Genomic DNA, 20,298 nt, shown 5'->3' on the forward strand with positions numbered 1-20,298 from the left:
TGACAGGCTTGGGGCATCGACCACCTCTCCAGGAAGCCTTGATAGAAACAGACCTTAATTTTGAACAAAACAGGGCTAGAAATCATTGATAATTTCTTAGAAGATCTCAAAGTGAAGCCCACACGGCTCTGCACACCAGAAAAGGCGATGGCGCTGTGCCTGCCACAGGACCCTCATGGGGCTCTACACAGAGGCAACATTTTGTTTTCTGCCCGCAAATGCTCTTTAGCTCTACACTTGCAGCAGAGGAGGCAAATCCTAAATGAAAAGAGAGGTACTAATTTTGGAGTATCATTTAGGTTTGTGTTGTTATTATGCATCCTAGCCCTAGGTAGCTGCAGGCCACAAGATGCCAACAGCAAAGGAGATCAGCAACAATGTTATGTTCCTAATTGGTAAAACCATTTTTACCCAGCTGAATCTCCATCCCATAGAATAAAATGCATATTTATTTGCTGACCAGTTCTCTGACTTACAGGTGAACTTTCTCAGGACAGCAAATTCATGAGACTGCATCAGCAACATTTGACCCTAAGAAGATTTTCTTAAATCATTGACATAATAAATAATGCAGCTTGTCAGAAGGACTGAACTCTGAATAAGTACTCTCAACTGGCATTCAGCTTTGAAAGACACTGCTTCTGTTGTGGGCTTGAAGAGGGGCTCTTGCCTAAAGTTTGAGACTTTTCCCAACCATACCAGTTGAGCTAGTGAAAGATACTGGCTCTTCCTACAAACCTTGTCCTGTCAAAGGGATGGGGTTTCTTTACTTGTGTGTACACTTGGTACTCTGCACATTTCCAAAGAAAGACGATGTTTTATGCCAGCACAGGATCTGTCCTGGATTTTTTTTAATTGAAGGCGCTTGCTTGAACACAGAGCAGGCTATGAGCAATAGGCAGTGTCCCTTATCATGGGAGAAAGCTTACCCAAACTGATGACATTTTTCCCTGTTTCCAGCCTGCTGGGACATCCTAGACTGGAAATCCCCATTCAAGGAATCTATAAGGTTCATGTTCCATGTAGGTGAGAATGGGAGAAAAACAGCAAGGAAAGAGCAAGGTGAGAAAAGAAGTGAGACGAGGCAAAATTAAAGTATGCCAACGGAGTGGTAGCCCAGAAACCAGTCAACCACGCCCCAAGTAAAAGAAGAAAAGAAAAAACAAAAAAAAAAAAAAGAAAGGAAGATGACAGAGAACCATCTTTGCCTGCCCCTTCTCAGCCTGTTTTATGGGTTTATAGAAAAGACATGAGGGACCAAATCCAAATTTAAAGGTTCCTGAACATCAGCACTTCTTCTCAGGCAATACAAATCCCTGAAACACCTGACCAGCCTGACAGAGTACCTGTGGGGTTTGCTCACACGGACGCTGCTCACTCAGAGCCCAACGGCCCTGCAGGGACCAGCGCAGGGCTTTCGGGTGCCCTGCGGAGGGAAGGAGGCTTTGGGTGGGCCTCCACCTCCTCCTTGGGAAGGAGGCTTTGGGTGGATTTGGCCTTTCAGGCTCACTTCAAGGAAGTGCCAAACATTTGCACCTCCCGCTGAAGTGGACAGAGTGAGTGCAAAATCATCTCCAGCCAGTGGAAATCAACAGTCAGCACTTATGACCCTGTTCTTTCCTTTCCAAGAACCATTTTCATAACTGAGCTGCTGAATTTGGACATTGACAGCGCCTAACTCCCTTCCATTTAATTTCCACCTTGTGCCAGCTCACCCTGCCAGAATGATATTGCCCTTAGGATTATTTGCTCCAACAGTCTCACTCTTACAGATGTGGATGAAAAGGACAGATGGCCCCCATGGGAAACATTAGGAGAAGTAATCAGAGGGAGAAGTGCAGAAGGAAGCGAGGCAGGACATGTTCCCGTGCACCTGCTGCCTTTCCCATCACGCGAGCCACCCGAGCTGGACTTGTGAAACGGGCAACTGCAAAAACTAAGCCACAGGAAGCAAAGCGCTATTGCGCTTCAAAGACTGGGGCTAATACTGTCTGTATTAGAGCAGCGTTAGCATGACGTCAGACGTGTTGCTCGCTAACGAAATCTCCCTCTCTGGAGGATCTTTTTTAAGAGCAGAAGGAAATGTCGGATATTGCCTCCACAGCGAGTCGCGTCCCAGCCAGCCAAAAGCACCAGGCAAGGGCGGCCAAGCACAATACATCTTTAAAGCTTCCTCCCTTATTTCTACAGCAGCTGCCTGAAACATGGCTGTCAAAGGGCTTCAGAGGAGGAAGACATATGTGGCATGTGTTTGGTCAGGTGTCACAAGTGCTACAATGAACTTTGGACCACCTGATCCCGAGGGTGTGAGCAGAATCATTGCACTCAAGTGCTGTAAACAGCACTTGCTTTGTACTGAAAACCCTCACACTGAAGGGCCCTGCTGGGTAACAGGCATTCATAGGAAAACATTTGGGATGAGATATAAACCCCAGATCAGGCCATCAATGGCCACAGTCAAAAAAGAAAAGAAAAGAAAAGAAAAGAAAAGCCAAGAAATTGTTAAAGAAAGAAAAAAGCCAAGTAACACCTGCACTTCCAAAAAAATTTCCATCTACATTGGCTAAAAGACATGACCTTTTTTTTTTGATGTGGCAGTCAGTGCAATTATCTAGGAATTTGTTACTTCCAGTCTGGATTGCTGCTAGATACAGCACTATATGGGAATGCAATTAGTACAGCTAGAGCTAATTATTTCAGGATGTGCTAGTTCAGCATCCCTTTGCCTTGCAGGGCCCTTTGCAAAGAGGAAAGCATGGTCTTAAAATGCACTGGCTACCAGTTTGTTTTCAAGCGTAACTCAAAACATCGGGTTTAGCTTAGAAATTCCAGAGAGTCTGAAACCCTTGCTGCTGACAGTCTTTTGCCTCAAAGCCCTCTGGACAGGGGGCACTCCTGGCACGGGAATTTGTCTCTAGCCTCGCTCTGCCTGCTGATCCATCAGATCCGCATTTGGACACGTGCAAGGGCCTGTCTCGTCACACTGAGCTTGCATCAAAATGTTGAGATTCTTTAACAGAACAGACATAGCCTGGCAGCTTTCTGCACTCCCTGCACCAGTTTTGCAAACCGATTCATCACAAAGTCTGTGCTACAAGATTGTTTTCCACAGTCTCTTTCATTCATTAAAGAAAATAAAAGAAGGTCCTTTGTACCTGAATAACAAAACCAGCAATTTAATCACACCAACATTCTCAGGTGGTTTCCGGTGGGCATATAAAAAGCAAAATCTTCAGTCCTTCTTTGCAGCTACCTTACAGGTGCATAGGGACTCTTAAAGAGAGGCAGTTGCCTTTTGGTGTCAGACAGCCACCTGGCCAGCCAACTCCATACCCATGTCAGCATTACCAGCAACAACCTTCCTCTTCGCTAAATGCCTGCAGAATTCGTTTAAAAAGTCATCAGCAACCTTTGTTCTCGCTCCTGGAGAGTAAAGCATTTCCCCACAGACAGCAGTGCCACTAACTGCATCACGGTCACCCACCAGTGTTTCCTCTCTTGTAGCTTTTCCAGTGTCTAGGCTGATTTGGCACTTTCTCCAACGCAACTTCCAAAATGGAAGCTCAGTTAATGCCAGCTGTGGTTTTCATCTTCCCTTAGGAGGCAGACATCCGTTTTCAAAGTCACTAGACTGATACCACCAGCTTCACCTTCAGAGCCCACCCACACAGCCCATCCCTTGCTCAGCTGGCTGGCAGAGGGCTGGATCTGCTGGTCGTGGCTGCGCGGAGCTGGACTCCAGCAGGCTACTGATGGGTGAAAGCCCCCTTAACACACCTCTCAGGCTCCACGCTTCATGCTTTGATGTTGTCTTGGTTTCAGCTGAGATAGAGTTAATTTTCTTTATAGTGGCTGGTATGGGGCTATGCTTTGGATTTGTGCTGAAAACAGTGTTGATAATACAGAGATGTTTTAGTTGTTGCTGCACTAGTCAAGGACTTCTCAGCTTCCCATGCTCTGCCAGGCGCAGGAGAAGCTGGGAGGGGACACAGCCAGGATAGTTGATCCAAACTGCCCAAAGCGCTATTCCACACCATATGACGTCAAGTTCAGTATATAAAGCTGGGGAAGAAGAAGGAAGGGAGGGACATTTGGAGTGATGGCATTTGTCTTCCCAAGTAACCATTACGCGTGATGGAGCCCTGCTTTCCTGGAGATGGCTGAACACCTGCCTGCCCATGGGAAGTAGTGAATGAATTCCTTGCTTTGCTTCGCTTGCGTGCACGGCTTTTGCTTTACCTATGAAACTGTTTTTATCTCAGCCCTCGAGTTTTCTTACTTTTGCTCTTCCGATTCTCTCCCCCATGCCACTGGGGGGGAGTGAGCGAGTGGCTGCGTGGTGCTTGGTTGCCGGCTGGGGCTAAACCACGACAGATGTCATCACATGTATGAAACAGTGAGGTTCACGGTCAGGTCTTTTGAATTTAGATTGCAGAAAACCATCGTTCAAGGTATGTGGGCTTCCTGCTTTCTCCAAAAGAGACATTCATTGGGCACGTCATATTCTGGATTGCATGGCATCCATGAACCAGAAAAAGCTGTATCTCACGGTATAGTTCTATGGCCCCCATACTCCCTACCAGCTGACGCTCTGACAGAAGGGACACCCCCTACATCCATAAACCACGCATGAAGAAGTGCAGGGTAGAAATAGGTAACACAACGTCAGGTGGAGCGCCATGAGTTTCTGCTACAGCTCAGACACTTTGGAGTAGGCAAATGTTCCTGGAGGCATGAGCAGGTCACAGGGTGACTATAAGCCACGGATGCGATACAGGCAAATACATTCTTGTGTGTCAGGCAAGGTCCTTCCATAGGAAAGGCAAGCATTGTGCAAAGCCCGGGTGAGCACTCACCTGTACCACTATGGGCATTTCTCATCACTCAGGCTCAAGAAACATAAATTCCGTCTGGGATGAAGGCAGACAAAGACTAAGCAGTTGATTAGGAGCATGCAGGGCCTACAGAAGATGACAACAGCTAGAAGGAGCAAGACAAAGGCTCAGAGGGCTGCCATCCCTTTCAAGAAAGATGTCAAGGATGAAGGCCAAAGGAGGAGAAGAGCTATTGAAGTGCAAGGAAAAATGTGGTAAAGGACAAAAAACATTCAGGACTTCTTTCCAAGACGACCTCACCATAAACAGTGTAGGAGCAAATGTCCCTTGGAATGGTGAGGAAATCATGCACGGTCTCTACATATCTGCAAAGCTCATACAGAGGGAACCAAAACCCTTTCTTCCACCTCTGGCATCAAAACCAAATAAATGTATATGGTATAAATGCCCTTTTTTACCTGAATGTACATACGAGTTTTGGCGCAAACGTACCAAATGACAAGAACAGTACCTTCTTTACTCTTTCGGTACTCAAAATACTAAATCCTAAAGGAAAATGAGATTTGCCACGGTTTTAGATAAGATCTGGACATCTCCCCACAAAGCGAGGTAAAGAAATAACTCTCAGAAAGGTGAAAGTCACAAATGAGCTGTGGAAATTTTACCCTGTTGCTGAAGCACATTTTGTATCCCGTATAAACACGGCCAACTGCGCAGCTTGGTTTCAGTGGGAGAAGGGGATGTGACAGTGATAGCAACCATGGGCTATTTTTACAGTTTGGAAGAGTCGTCATTTGCCTGGCTGTGCTTTGGGCACAGATCCAAATGTTCTAGGTCTGAAAATGGCCAACCTTTTCACCACACAATTGTCACCTGCGCTCACTGGTTTTTCAAAGCCTGTGTTATTTCCGTGGTGGTCTGTTGGCACCATCCATCCCAGCCTCTGGCTCTGGTTACACTTTGGCTTTCCTCCAGGCTGCGGCTGCCAAAACCACCCCGTTATCTCCCCAGAAAAGGCTTTGTGTCCCTGGTCCTCCTCACTGCACGGCCTCATAGAGGTTAGCTGTGGCACAGAGAGGGGATGGCTAATAGGGGTGGTCTCTGGGCTGCAGGGTTGGTTTCTGCCATGGCCTGAGAGAAGAGCAACAGCACCAGGTTTGTCCTTGGGAGCCGAGTGGCAGAGGAGGCGTCAGGGATGCCCAGCAGCTGTGCCCAGTGCATGGCCACCAAGGGCAGGGACAGCCCCCTGGGCCAGCACCCTAAAGGCCTTCCTCCAAAGGATGTTGGACAGAGGGGTGGTGGGCAGGGCTGTGCATGGGGGCCCCGTCACCCCCATGTCACAGTGCCACCACCCAGCAATGCAGCAGTCACAACGCCCTAGGGCAGGATAAAAGGACACACATCCTCCTGTGTCCTGCTGCCAGAGCTGGCCCAGGGGCAGCCCAAAGACATACGAGAGGAAGTTCTTGAGGAGTCAGTGGTATTATTGGAGGGGGCTGAGGGAGGAAGACCAGAGGCTGGACGAGGCTGCTGGACATGAGAAGAACCAACTCCTGGAGATGCCCGAGGCTATCAGGTTTTTCAGCTGAATAGCAGTGGCAAGACCAAGGGAATCCCTTCTTGAGGAGCCCTGCAGAGCTCACAATCCTCCTCCTCTGTGGAACCAGGGGCAGCAGCCATAGCAGGTGGGATGCAGGGATATTGCAAGGTGTCCCAGCGCTTTGGAACACCCACTGGTGTCCTGCCGGGCACGGGAAGGATTCTTCTCCCCAAGGTCAATCAGGCCAGGGGGCATGTGGCCACTCTCGGAAGCCTCCGAGATGGCTCCAGGTTGAGGGGAGAACAGGGCTTAGGCATCTCCTGGCAGGCGTGAGCAGCCTGTGGGAGGAGGGGTCAGGTCTTGCTCACGTGCTCAGGGAATAGCTGATTGCCAGCTCTGGGGTCAGGAAGGAATTTTCCCCCGGGGAAGATTGGCACTGGTCCCCAGGGGTTTTTTGCCTTCCTCTGCAGCACTGAGCACGACCACTTGTCAGGGCTCCTCCTGTCCATTTTGGCTAGGTTACTGCCTGCTGCTCATGCACCACAAAGATGGCCTCTTGTGCCCTGCAGCTGCGGGGAGGAAGGCTTTTTTTCCCCCACAGTGGCCTAGCAAGTGTCTCCGGCGGTTTTTTTGCCTTCCTCTGCTGCACTGAGCAACGGCCCCTTGCCAGGGCTCCTCTGGGCCATTTTGGCTAGGTGCCTGCTGCTCATGCTCCACCAAGGTGGCCCTCGTGCCCCGCATGCGGGGGGAGGAAGCTTTCTAGACTGCCAGGGTGGGCCCCAAAGGTGGCCCCCAGAGGTTGCTTCTTGTCCCCTGTAGCACTGAGCACAGCCCCTTGCCAGGGCTCCTCTGGGCCCTTTCGGCTCCCTTCTTGCCTGCTGCTCTTGCACCTCCAAGGCACCACTCGTGCCCTGGCGCTCTCGGCTCTCTTGCCCACTGCCAGTTTGGAGTGGGAGCGAGCTCTGCTCGTCCCTTGGCTCCATTTCCCCAGGGGTTCTTGCTTGTGCAAAACAGCCTGTGCTTGGAAGGGCTCCAGGCTTGCTGCCCCATCAGGAGCTGCTACTTTTCAGCTCTGCCTACATGCAATACAAGCACTGGGCAGGCATGAGAGCCCTTTTCATGCATCACTGGCCAAGAAGCACAGCGGAGCAAGATTTGGAAGGCAAAAAGTATGCTTTTTACTGCTGTGTGTCATACTTTTGAAAATACTGTGCATCTCTCCTTCTTTTGTGTATGATTGATACTGATCCTCATTCTTACTCTTCAGGAAAGAGTGACTGCTTGGCCTGTATTCATGCTGCCACATTATTTGAGTTTTTGCGTCCTAAGTGACACATGACATTGCTTATAGTCCTTTCTTCTCAAAGGCTAAAAGAAAAACATAACTCAGAAACAAAAGAGAAAATATAATTATAAACCAGGTGTGGGAATGGTTGGGGATTGGGGTTTTTTTGCATGCCAACATACAAATGCATGTGAAAAAATACATTACCAACAAAGAGAGGAAATCATGTTCTTAAAACATTTGAGTTTGTTCTAGAAAGAGCCACCTTTGTGCATCAGTTGGTTATCTGCTTTCCTGTTTCTGGCAAAGGTTAATATTTTATAGTTCATTTCTGGTTTTTTTCAATACCAGTTACATATTTTCAGGATTGTTGTATCATCTGTGGGTTGACCCCGTGTCTGCCTCTGATTTGAAGGAGGCTGGGTTCAGCTGGCACCCTTTCTTTCGGCTCCAGGCAGTCCCATTGTTTGGGTTATTCTATATGGCAGGCTTCAGGAAGGATGTGTGGCCAACATCAAGCACGTCCTATGAAGGAACGATGTTTACAGACCAGCATGTTCATTCTCTGCTGCGCCTGGGTGAAGGACATTCACCAGGAAGATAAACAGCCCATAATTCATGATATTGCAAGAAACTCTATGGGCAAACTTGTCTGGAGAGGTGGAGTTCATAGCAACCATGCTGGATACTAACTGTGCCATTAACTCCTTGTCACAAGAGACATGCGAGTGAGCCAGAAATCGGTATTCCCCATGCACTCTCAATAGCACACGGCTCTCCACAAGATGTAGGGGATTTGTGGCTTTCTGTAGCTCTCTGACTTTCCTTTGCCAGACTTCAAGTGATGTTTTTTCAAGCAAAACTGAGGATTGCATCAGCCTGCTCCTAGCTCTGTTTGCACATTGTGTTAATGCTTGTGAGCATCTGCCCTGAAACAGAGTCAGAAAAGTAAAATAAAATCCTGTTTCCACTTGTACCCTTTGGGTTATGTGTCCCTGAATGTGTTTTTGGAGCTGAAAACACTCTGACATTTCAGGCAAATAACAGTCTCATCATTATTCAACTCATCATGAGTGCAGGAGAAGAGAAGAGAATAGTTCAGCTGGATGGTATCTACAACGGTCACCTAGTCCAACTGCCTCATGACTTCAGGGCTGACCAAAAGTTCAAGCATGGTATTAAGGGCATTGGCCAAATAAATGCTTCTTAAACACTGACAGGCATGGGGCATCGACCACCTCTCCAGGAAGCCTGTTCCAGGGTTTGACCACCCTCCCGGTAAAGAAATGTTTCCTTATGTCAAGTCCAAACCTCCCCTGATGGACGCAGCTTTGGGGCATTCCCAGCTTTGAGCCATTCCCAGCTTTGAGCCCTGGCGCTGGGTACCAGGGAGAAGAGATCAGCACCTCCCTCTCCACATCCCCTCCTCAGGAAGCTGTAGACAGCAGTGAGGTTGCCCCTCAGCCTCCTTCTCTCCAAACAAGACAAACCCCATGTTCTCAGCTGCTCCTCAGAGAACATGCCTTCCAGCCCTCCACCAGCTTTGGTGCCCTCCTCTGGACACATTCAAGTACCTTAACATCCTTTTTAAATTGTGGGGCCCAGAACTGCACACAATACTCAAGGTGAAGCCACATCAGCGCTAAATACAGCAGCATGATCACCTTTTTGACTGGCTGGTTATGGTGTGTTTTATCAGGCACACACTGCTGATTCATGTTGAGCCTCCTGTCAACCAGCACCCCCAGATCCCTTTCCTCAGGGCTGCTCTCCAGCCACGCCTCTCCCCATTTATACTTGTGTCCAGCATTACTCCGTCCCAGGTGCAGAATCCAGCATTTGTTCTTGTTAAATGTCATGCCACTGATGATTGCCCAGTGCTTCCAATCTATCCAGATCCCCCTGCAAGGCCTCCTGTCCCTCAACAGGGGGTCAACAGCACCTCCCAGTTTAGTACCATCAGCAAACTTGCTAATGATGCATTTAACTCCTTCCTCCAGATCATTGGTAAACATATTGAACAGAACTGGCCCTAGAACTGCACCCTGAGGAACACCGCTGGTGACTGGTTGTCAGCCAGCTGCAGCCCCATTCACTACAACCCTTTGAGCTCTGCCCTTCAGCCAGTTCTTCACCCAGCGCACCATCTACCTGCTCACTTCACAGTTGGACAACTTGTCCAGAAGGATGCTGTGAGGGACAATATCAAAAGCCTTAATAAAATCCAGAAAAACTACATCCACCGCCTTCCCTTCATCCACTAGGCGGGTGAAATGACAGAATTTATAAGCTTACTGAAATGTCAAAACAATTAAGAGGGAAATAAAAAATTCTGCTAAGGATCCACGTTAGTATAGTTGTGATATACTTTCTCCTCACTTCTCCTGACTTCAAGAGAAGTAAGATTTTATCTTTTTCTCTTTTATTCATAACTGCATACATTCACTTTCACTCAACTGCTGCCACTAAAATATTTAGCTAAGTTTTCTATACTGACCTATTAAAAGTCATAGACAATGGGGTTTTTTTCCTGGAAAGAAGCAAAGTTTGTGTCTATTTAATTCAAAATAAATGTGTGTTTTGTTTTCTTTTTTTTAACATGTAATTGTTATGGCCATAACTCAGGCTTCCAAACAGAGAATTAAATTCCAAATCTTATCCTAGTGAACTAAAGATTTTACTCTTATTAATAGTATTATGTAGCATATTATGTAAATGAGTTTATTAAAATTAGCAAGGTTAGGACTGCACTCCTTCCCTGCCCTCGAAGTCTAATGAAGAATTTAGTAATACACGGTGACAGCTAGCCCATGATTTTCAGGTTACATTTACAATTAATACCATTATTTTCACTCATACTGACAGAAGCAGATGGCACACATTGCACATCTCAGTTTTACATATATCTTAGAGACACAGGATCAGAATGGTAGTTCTCTTTTCTATCACTGTACTATCCCTATTATTCCATTCTATTGTCCTTGTTTTAAATTATATTTTGTGTTTACTATGTTAATGTATCACACATGAGCACCAGCACAACTTATGTTACTTTTTTTCTTTCCAAGGAAAAAACAGCAGAATTTAAATGAGAAGAGATAACAGAAGTGATTAAAAAAAAAAAAAAAGGCTTACTCAAAGCCCTATCAACAACTCAGCAAAATCAAAAGTGAAAGTGTCACATGGAGGCAATTTTAGGAAAAGGCAACACTGTTTTAGTTTAAAATATCAGAGACACCATATTTGCATAAAGTAACTATGCCCACAAAGTAACACTGTGTCACAATTGCTGTTGAAACCTATTGAAAACCTCGAATACTTTTTCTAGGTTTTGAATAGGTTTCAACCTATTGAAACACAATTTTCTAGTGTTGTCTCTGACAACACTAAATACTGCCCAAGAACTCCCACCCTAAATAGCTTTTCTGTGAAGGTTAAAAAAAAAAAAATCTGAAAATATTTTTTTTCTTTTCTATGAGTAAAATAGAATGACACAGCCAATGCAGTGGCCAAGATGCTAAAGTATTGTGAAAACTACAAGGTTTCCAGTACTAAATTAAAGTCTTTCCTGATGAGAAAGGTGATACTGAAACAGTAGTAATATTCATTCATAACAAAAAAATAAAGCACTTCCTTGCCAAAAAGTTCCCTCATATAGAGATAAATAAAACACACCAGTTCTTTATCTCTCCCTCTCCTTACCAAAGGAGTTATTTTCTGATAAAAGGACTTGCATCGCTGCTTACACTACCTGTTAATCTGCAGGAATACGCTACGTGGCACAGTAAAGCCAAAATTCCTTATGAGACCAGAGCTTAATACAGTAACTGGTATTTTAATCCTAATGTTCAAATATTTAAGTTATACTTAAAGACAATTTCAGATAATTTTAACATACATTCGTGTAACATAAAACACAACAATGTATAAGCATAACAGGCAACATAATACCTACAGGAAAGTGGTCTTCAAGTCAGCAAGTTCTGAGTCGGCAACTTTTCAAGCGGGGAGGACTCTGGGAGGTACCCCACCCCAGACCCAGCGTGGGCAGTATCCACCACACCAGCCTGTCACAGATACTCCAGGATTTACCCAGTCAGCGTAGTAAACTATGCTGGACCTGAGTTTACTAAACACATTCTCTGGAAGCAATAAAAGACCTCAGGGTCTGGGAACTAAGTTCCCAGGAGACCTGCAGGAGACCTGTTTGATCTCCTACAATTACAAAACTCCAATTTCATTCTTTATCTAGGCATAGACACAAATTGCTCTAGCCAACACCTTGGACAGAATATACAATTAACTGTAAAGACTGGTTTGGTACACTGCATATACAAAGTCTAATAAACTGAGAATATCTGGTATAAACCTGTATTAACCTGCAGGAGTATTAGCAGAATTCTCTCAATGTGTTTTCTGGCAGTCCCAGCATTAACCCAGATTAAGAGCCCACACAGATAAACCCAACTTCTCTGAAGATGAGGTAATGCTGACTGTAAATTAGGGGAAAAAAAAATCCCAAAGAGCTGGAGACTGCCTCCAAAGCTTACCTGGACAAATTTTTTTATACTGTTCTCTACTATAAATGAACCAAAAACATTCTGCTGACACACTCTCTCCCAATTCTGTTTATATAACTGGAAGAACTAATTTTCATGAAATTCACTTGTAGAGAACACATTACTAGCGACCTCCTGATAGTCATTGCTCCCTTTCCTGAAGGGCATTTATATCCTTTCCAAGCTGCACTCATTCTGTCTCTAGCTGTAACACATCACTGCCTCAGAAGCACTGTAAGGTTTCAGTGCCTTTAAAAATACTTCTCAGTTAGTAATGTTCTGTTCGAAACAAATGTTTCTTAGTAAACACGAGGGAATATTTAAAAAAAAAAAAATACATAGAGCATACGTTCGGGGAAATACACCATCGTAATTTCAAAGCTGATTCAGTTACTTGATATTATAGCCCGATCTTGAAAGTACAGAATTTGGAAAATGGAAGTATCTCCTGATGCACTTCCATCTTGCAAATTTGGGTTTTAGCTAAACAAGAACCAATATTATAAAGCCCTTGAATTTCACTACCACAAAATGTTAGCCTAGAGACTGGTGAACAACAGTCTACTACCTCCTGCACATTGACATGAATAGCATAAGCAGAATAAAAAGACAAATTCATGTAAAATCTGGCTGACATGAAGCAGGCATACAGTTACAAAAAACTGAGAGAATGAAAACTCAGCAATTTGCGTAGCCACAGAATCACAGAAATGTTGGTTGGAAGGGACCTTTGGAGGTCACCCAGTCCAAGCTCCTCCCAAAAGCAGGAGCAGCACTGGACTTGACCAGTGCTAACACTTGATCAGTTGAGGCTCTCAACAGCTGAGTTTTGAAAACCTCTAACAGTTTCGCTGGGTAACGTGCTAGTACTGCACTAACTCCTACAGAGTTTTCCTACAGTTCCACCCAAGTCCCCCAGGCTGCCCCTTGTTATGCCACCTGCTGTTACTGAGATGAGTTTGGTTCCATCAGCCACTGCTTCAAGACTGAAGCTCAGTTGCATGTATTGGTTAGCTAAAATTCAGGCAGGAAAGGAAGCCTTTAAAAAAAAAAAAAAAAAAGACTTGCCATAGCAAAAATTAACCTGCAATTATTTTAAGGCAATTCCAGCCTTTCCTGAACTATCAGTTTCAGAAAATTAGCTAAGACTCATTGGGAGATCTTGCTGGCATAACTCTGATATCCAACGATACTCAGAGGCTTACAGGGCCACCCAAAGACACCTGCCCTACACATAGTAGTAGCCTTTATAGTAATGAGAAGTTGCCTAATGAGTGATGATGCATCATGAAGTTTATAACCTTGCTTACTCCTTGACATATTAGATCAGAGACACAACATCTGAATCTTGAATTAGATGAAATAAAAATATTTGGTGCTGTACTTATTCAAATTGACCCAACTTATCTGTTTTCCTATGAATTACTTCACAGCATCTTTGGGAATTTTAAGACTACTCTGCATCCTTTCTCTACAGATGTTCTTATTCCAATTAAAGCACAAAGTCCACACAAATACTTTGTTTTTCTAATCTCTAGTTTTAAAATAGGGACACAGACATTTTTAAACTATATAACTAGGTACACCATGGTACTGGACATGCCTATTCAAAACTAAAATCTACTGAATAATAGAGGACTACAAAATAGCCAAATGCAAGCTAAAAGGACAGCAGTTAACATTTGGAAAGGAGACTAAAACATACATAACAGGTATGTCATTTTCATTGACATGTGACATTCTAGTTAACATTCAGGTCACATTATACCATCAAAAGGCCAAAACATAGAACCACCATTTACAGAATTAAGCGCCATTGCTTCCAATCACTATTAAGTAGATTGTGTCTGAGGAGCAGGCACACCTTAAAACTCACGGCTGCGCACTGCACCAAGAGGCCCAGGCTCTGAATAGTGAGACTAATTAGTATGAACCAACATGAAGGTACCAAAGACCACCTGAAGAAGCCTAATGCTAAAAAAATGGTACCATAGATACCAATTCCGATAACTGTTCAGTCCAAAGAAAGTTTTCCCTCAACCAAAACATCTGTCCTTTGTTGTTCCTGACTTGCACAGGATTGTATTTCCTTTACATTTCATTTGTCTTCTGCGGCTCCATTCCTCTCCTCTTCAGCTTTATCCTCATGAAATTCCTGCAAACTAGTAAAGCACACCTTCCTACTCTGTCTCTAGGATATGATACATCAGCTCCACAATGCCTACTCCAATGTTCACTCCAACAGAGATTTCATCTAGTTACGCAGTTAAAGATATACCTTATCTTACACTCCGTCCTCTAGACTGAGTTCCTAGCTAGTTATTTACTGAAAAATAAGCATGTTACATTCAACAGGCACTAGAGACTTTAATCAAAATAAGACTGAAAAATTCAATCTGATGCACACCCACAAAATTCCCCGAACATAAGCACAAGATACTGCGTGTAACTTTTTGGCAATACTCTAGATTTTCAATTAAGCAACACAGCAGGACTTACAAGTATGCAACATATTTAAAGACTGGGAAGACTTCCCGTCAGAGGGGAAGGGCAAGACTTATCAGTGTACAGGAGAGAACTCCTTACAAAGAGTTTGGCTTCATGTGAGTGTTCAGAACTAGAGTAGCTCTGCTTGACCCTGAAGTAGCAGCCCTCACCTATCCCTCAGGCTAGAAGAACACTCCTCATCCAGCATGCAAGATGAATACACAAAATATACTTGAGTACAGCTTCTATGGCATACAAATTACTCTTGTATTTATAATGTACATCTGCTTTCATACTGATGAGCCCTGAAATAACTTATCAGCAAGATTTTGAAAGATATGCCAGCAAGCAGATGGCTAGATGTCAGACAAAAACAAAGCAAGAAGAGCAATTAAACTTGCCTTGGTTAGAAAGTGAACAGAAACACAAGTATTTGTGCTTTTGCTAGCAAATTAATGTTATTTTGTTTTGCCTACTTCTTATTATTTCTTTCACATGGGGTTTAAGTTTTATTTTCTACAAAATGATTAGACAATTCTAAAGTCATGCTATTTACTTGAGTAAGAACTGTATTTGAAAAATATTTAGATAACTTTTCCCTGTAAAAACACAACCCACCAGTTGGGTTTTTTTTTTTTAAAGTTTCCTTGAGAAAGATGTTTCCCCAATTTCCTATGCTCTGTGGTGACCTAACAAAAGTAACAGGGCAGTTGCACACATCCCACATTCATACCAAACGATATTTTTCTCAGAACATTGGAAGAAGGTGCTGAAGAGTGCAGGACACAGTTTGCAAGCTAAAAGGAGAAAGAAAAAACTAAGTCGATCTTTCAGGTCAGTAGGACATCTGAGGGAACAGCAACATCACCTTCCCCCATCCCAAGAGTGAGACTCACAGATTCAGAAAGTCAAATCAAAGTGCTCCAACCTTGGACTAATTTTTCCCTGGCAGCTGAACAAGCCCTGCTACTGAGCAGTGTCCTGCAGAACACTGCTGTCCTTTCACAATCTCTTCACTTCTTGTTCTACAAGAGCTGCAAAAACGGCAGGGTAAACAGCTTGTAAATTCAGTATCGGCACTGCCTTACTTTTATCTCCATTGCCACTTTCCCCTCTGGGTTCCTTCTTAACCCAGACTTTTGACTTCTAAAATGAGCAAGTAAAACTTTGTGCCTGCATGTGAGTATGCCCAAACCAGACACGGGAAACAGCATAAGAAAGAACAGTTCTTCAGAGTTAAACCAAAGTGACTTTGAAAATACACCCCATGCTGAATTCACAATGCATTTGAAAACACATTTGCCAGAACTCAAAATGTGTGGAGTTCAGCTTTTATTTAATCAAGAGTGTGATCTTAAATATGCAACTATATTCTAAGTAAAATACTAAAACCTAACATACAAAAAGGATGCACCATAACATATTCTGAAGGCGTGCCTCAGATCTCAGCTGCACTCAAGATATTTAACCACTGCAAAATACAAAACTGAAGTGTGTATATTTTATCACTGTTATGTCCTTAGAACATACAAAGAACAAGTACCTCAGTTATAGAATTGATGACACATCATCCCATTTGAGACCAATACCTTCCAATCGATAGTATTCACTTATTTAATTAACTACCAAAACTAAGTTATTGTTCTCTTAAAAATAAAACATTGCCTCTTTTCTGGTTTAAATGTTCTAGACTAGTCTTGCCAAAGTCAGGATTTTAAGGTTAAATGCAATCAGCTCCCCACACTTATATTCATGTATCTATACAGTATTCTTATATGTTTTATGTATATGTACACACGCCAGTAACATGCAATAGCTGCATGCAATAAAAATTTTTTTTTTAAAAAAGAAAAAAAGAAGCTACTGATTTCTTGCAAAAGCAGGGAGAGAGAAGTGGGCATAAAGGGAAAGTGGTACAAAGATAGATAAAAGACAACTAAAAAACCTCTGCCAAATCTGGTCTTAACCCTTCTTCACATCTATTACCTGCTCTCTGAAGCTGACTTTGTAGTCCACCGAACATCAGCTCACAGAAATAAAGATTTCACTGGAAATTTTACTCCACTAAGCACTAAATACTAAGCAACAAGGGCTTATAATCCATTCAGTTTCCCAGAGTTGAAACAACTGTAGGCCAAATAAATCTTTTAAGGTATCAAAAGTATATCTATTTTATCATGTCAGCATTTCGGTGACATACAAAATACCATTCTTTAAAGAGACCAAACATCTTACTTATTGCCTCGAACATCAAGCACAACACTGGTTTATTACATAGGATACTCATACACATTTGTTCCTTTGTTTTCTCCAATTCAACAACAAACACATGCCCGGGGCTGCTAGCCAGATGCTACCTGGACAGGAAAACCTCTTCTTTTGCTAGCACAGAATTGCGGGACTCTTCCTGAAATATGTCAGTCATTTTATGTATTAGTGGGAAACACTCAGGATTCTGTCACCCCCTCAAAAATTATTCAACAAAATGGTGTGAAAGTTTTCTCCAGGCAAACTCAAGCCCTGGAAATTCTTCAAAGCTCTTAAGAAATACAGTATTTTAAGAAACTGACATCCATTTTAGAATACAAGATAAACTTTTGTAAGATTTTTCACTCTTAACACCTATTTTATAGCTCTTGAAGATGCTTCAAAACAAGAGGAAGTATCAGGTTTTACATATTACCTCAATTTTTCTCCTTACAAGGCTTAAAGGACATTGTAAGGAAATAATTACCCAGTCAAAGCAGCAGCAAATTCTAGCAAAGATCCACATCTGAACCTTCAGCATAAAATATTTATTCTAACACACCTCCACATAATTAATCTAGTTTTTCTGTCAGTACTAGATAGACATTAACTCCTCGTGTCTGAAGTGATGATGTTTCAGAGCTTCAGCTGATGATTGAGTAGCTGATCTTAACATGAAAAGCATGATGTCATAGAAGATAGTTGTCTGGTTCTTTACTAAGATTTTTTTTTTCCCCAACCTTTCAGTTTTAATCTTACTCCTTACACAGCGAGACAGAGGGGTAATATACAAGTTCTCTTTTAACATGATCACTAAGGATTTAAAATTAAGAACAGATTTTTAGCAGATACAGTTAAATTAGAGAACATTTAACATGCAACACATCTGTGATCCTTCAAAGTGACTCAGCTAAGTTGCTAGATGCTCCTGGCTAACCATGCAAAATCAGAGTTTCTGCTGTCACAAGTGTGATTTACCATTACCACGTCACCAATCTCTTCTGCAAAAGCACGGATAATATTGTGCTTGCTGACTTAATTCACTGAATGAAATCCATTAAACCTGCTTATTAGAAGGTAGATTTGGCCCTATAAAACATTTCAACAAATACAGTTATTAAAACATATGTTTAACTAGGATGGTCTGATGAAGTTTAAAATGGTAAAGTCTAAATACATTCTTTCACGTGAATGAAAGCCTAGAACAATTGTGCTAAACTCATTTTGAAAAACTCATGGCTAAACACTTGAGAACTTATGAAAATTAGAATGCATCACATCAAGAAAACCCCATTCTAGCCCAAATGCACCAAAAAACACCTAATCCATCCGAACTACAAGTTTAGTAATTCACAAATTTCAGCATTGTTAAAAAGGTCAACTATTTCTTTCTCGACATACCAAAGTCTATAAAGAACAACATTCATCCTGAAAAAGTCTAACATGCAAATAACAGAAAAATACTTAAAGATAAGGATCTGTGTTATAACAAGAGGACCACAGGTGCATTTTACCCAAAATATCTCACCCTGAACACTATCAACAAACAAAAACCCAATCACTCTGCATCTGGCCTACTTAAAACTGCAAAGCTGATGAAAAACACCTACTAAAAATAATAACAACCCTATTGGCTTATAAACAGAAATGAGCCTTCTCACAATGCTGGATCGACTAACAATGCCCCAAAACACTAGGATTTCCAGAACAAAATGACAGCTCGCATAGCGATTAATGCTCAGCACAATCCTACATCACATTATAAAAGCCAAGATGACAAACACGCATAATAAAATGTACTGGCAACACGGTGCAGTAATACTGTGATGGCCTTATACCTCTAGGCACACTAACATGATTTTTTTAAAAACCCTCTTCCTTCAAGTTTAGTATTTGTGGTGAATAATTTCCATGGTAAAGTCAATCACTGTATCTACTTACACCTGACTACCACAAAACTGGGAACTGACTTAAAGTTAGTACTTCATCAATGAGTAACTTCAACTGCTAGTGCAGATCAAACGGCTGTAAGCTTAACCAGTTCACCCTGCAACGTACCAGTGTAACCCTTAAGATATATGCAAACCGTTACATTTCAAGAATGAATGACCCACTTTTAATTCGGATGCTGAAATCAGGCAGTGCCTCTCCAAAGTTGCCTAAATTCAGTCCGACGCTAACATTAAACCTCAGCATAACGTTTTCCCATGATGGACACCAGAGGTTTGCACGCCCTGGTTTGTTCACACGGTTATCAGCAGGACAAACAGGTCACTGTACCTCCGTGAAAATGTATTTGCTGAACTAGGACCTCAGAACGAGGGGAAAAGCAATCCTCCTCCAGCCTCCAGGTCCGCCAGCAGAAGGAGAGATGCTGGGCGTGCGGGAGGCCGGGGCGCAGGAGGCAGCACACGCAGCTCTGCCGCTGAGCATGCCCCAAGCCCCCCCGCAGGCACCCCCCTTCCCGGAGAGCGGACCCCCGCCCCGCCCCGCCGCCTGCCAGCACGTGACCTCCTTCTTCTTCCTCCTCCTCCTCCTCCTCCTCTCCCCGTCCGCGCCAAGCGCCGTTTCTCTTCCCCCGCCCCAGCAGGACAGCGGGCGCCGTACCGGGGGGACAAAGCCGCCCTGAGGGAGCGGGCCGCCCGCCGGCCCCCCCTTCCCCGCTCCAGGGAGAGCGGCGGCACCGCGCGGGAGGAAGGGAGGGGAAGGGAAGGGAAGGGAAGGGAAGGGAAGGGAAGGGAAGGGAAGGGAAGGGAAGGGAAGGGAAGGGAAGGGAAGGGAAGGCAGGGCCGCAACGGCGGCGGCGCCGCGCGCTGCCCCCCCCGCCCGCACTGGCCGCCCTCGCGCCGCTCCCCTCAGCCGCGGCCTCTTCGCCGGGGCGCCGGCTCCCGCCGGAGGCGCGGCCAGGCTGCCCCTCCGCCAGCTACGCGCCCGGCATCCCTCTCGGCGCTTTCCCTCCCCTCGCTCCCCGCTGCCGGGAGACGGGCAGCGGCGACGCTTACCCTGGGCGCGCCGCTCCGGCCTGGGGAAGAGGGCCCGCACGGCGGCCAGGCACCGCCGCAGGCCCCGGGGACTGCCGGGGCGGGGCGCGGCGCGGAAGGGGGCGGGGCCGGGCGCCGGAGGGGGCGGGGCCTGCCGCGGGGGCAGGGCTCAGCCCAACGGACCCGCGGAGGCGCACGGCTTTGATGTTAGTGAAGCGGGAGGGGTGGGCCGCGGGCCTCCGGGACCGCCCCGGGACTGTCCCCGCACCTCCCCGCCGCTGCCGCTGCCGCTGCCGGCTGCCGGCTCGGGCTGCGCCACGCCCCGGCCTGACCGTGGCGCGGGGGCTCAGGGGACAAGCGGCGC

The 20,298-nt window shown here is 44.7% G+C and overlaps 1 protein-coding gene across 4 annotated transcripts in view; it reads right to left on the minus strand.

The window, feature by feature from the left end:
• STARD3NL (STARD3 N-terminal like) overlaps positions 1-20,059 on the minus strand; it is a 35,201-nt gene extending 15,142 nt beyond the window's left edge. For all 4 annotated transcript variants that reach the window (XM_075493452.1, XM_075493451.1, XM_075493450.1 and 1 more), the window contains exon 1: positions 19,956-20,059. The gene's annotated coding sequence lies outside the window, so the exon portion shown is untranslated. The remainder of the gene's footprint in view (positions 1-19,955) is intronic.
• Between the last annotated feature and the right edge of the window lie 239 nt (positions 20,060-20,298).

Source organism: Mycteria americana, chromosome 2, assembly GCF_035582795.1.
Source record: "Mycteria americana isolate JAX WOST 10 ecotype Jacksonville Zoo and Gardens chromosome 2, USCA_MyAme_1.0, whole genome shotgun sequence".
In the NCBI taxonomy this organism is placed as follows: domain Eukaryota; kingdom Metazoa; phylum Chordata; class Aves; order Ciconiiformes; family Ciconiidae; genus Mycteria; species Mycteria americana.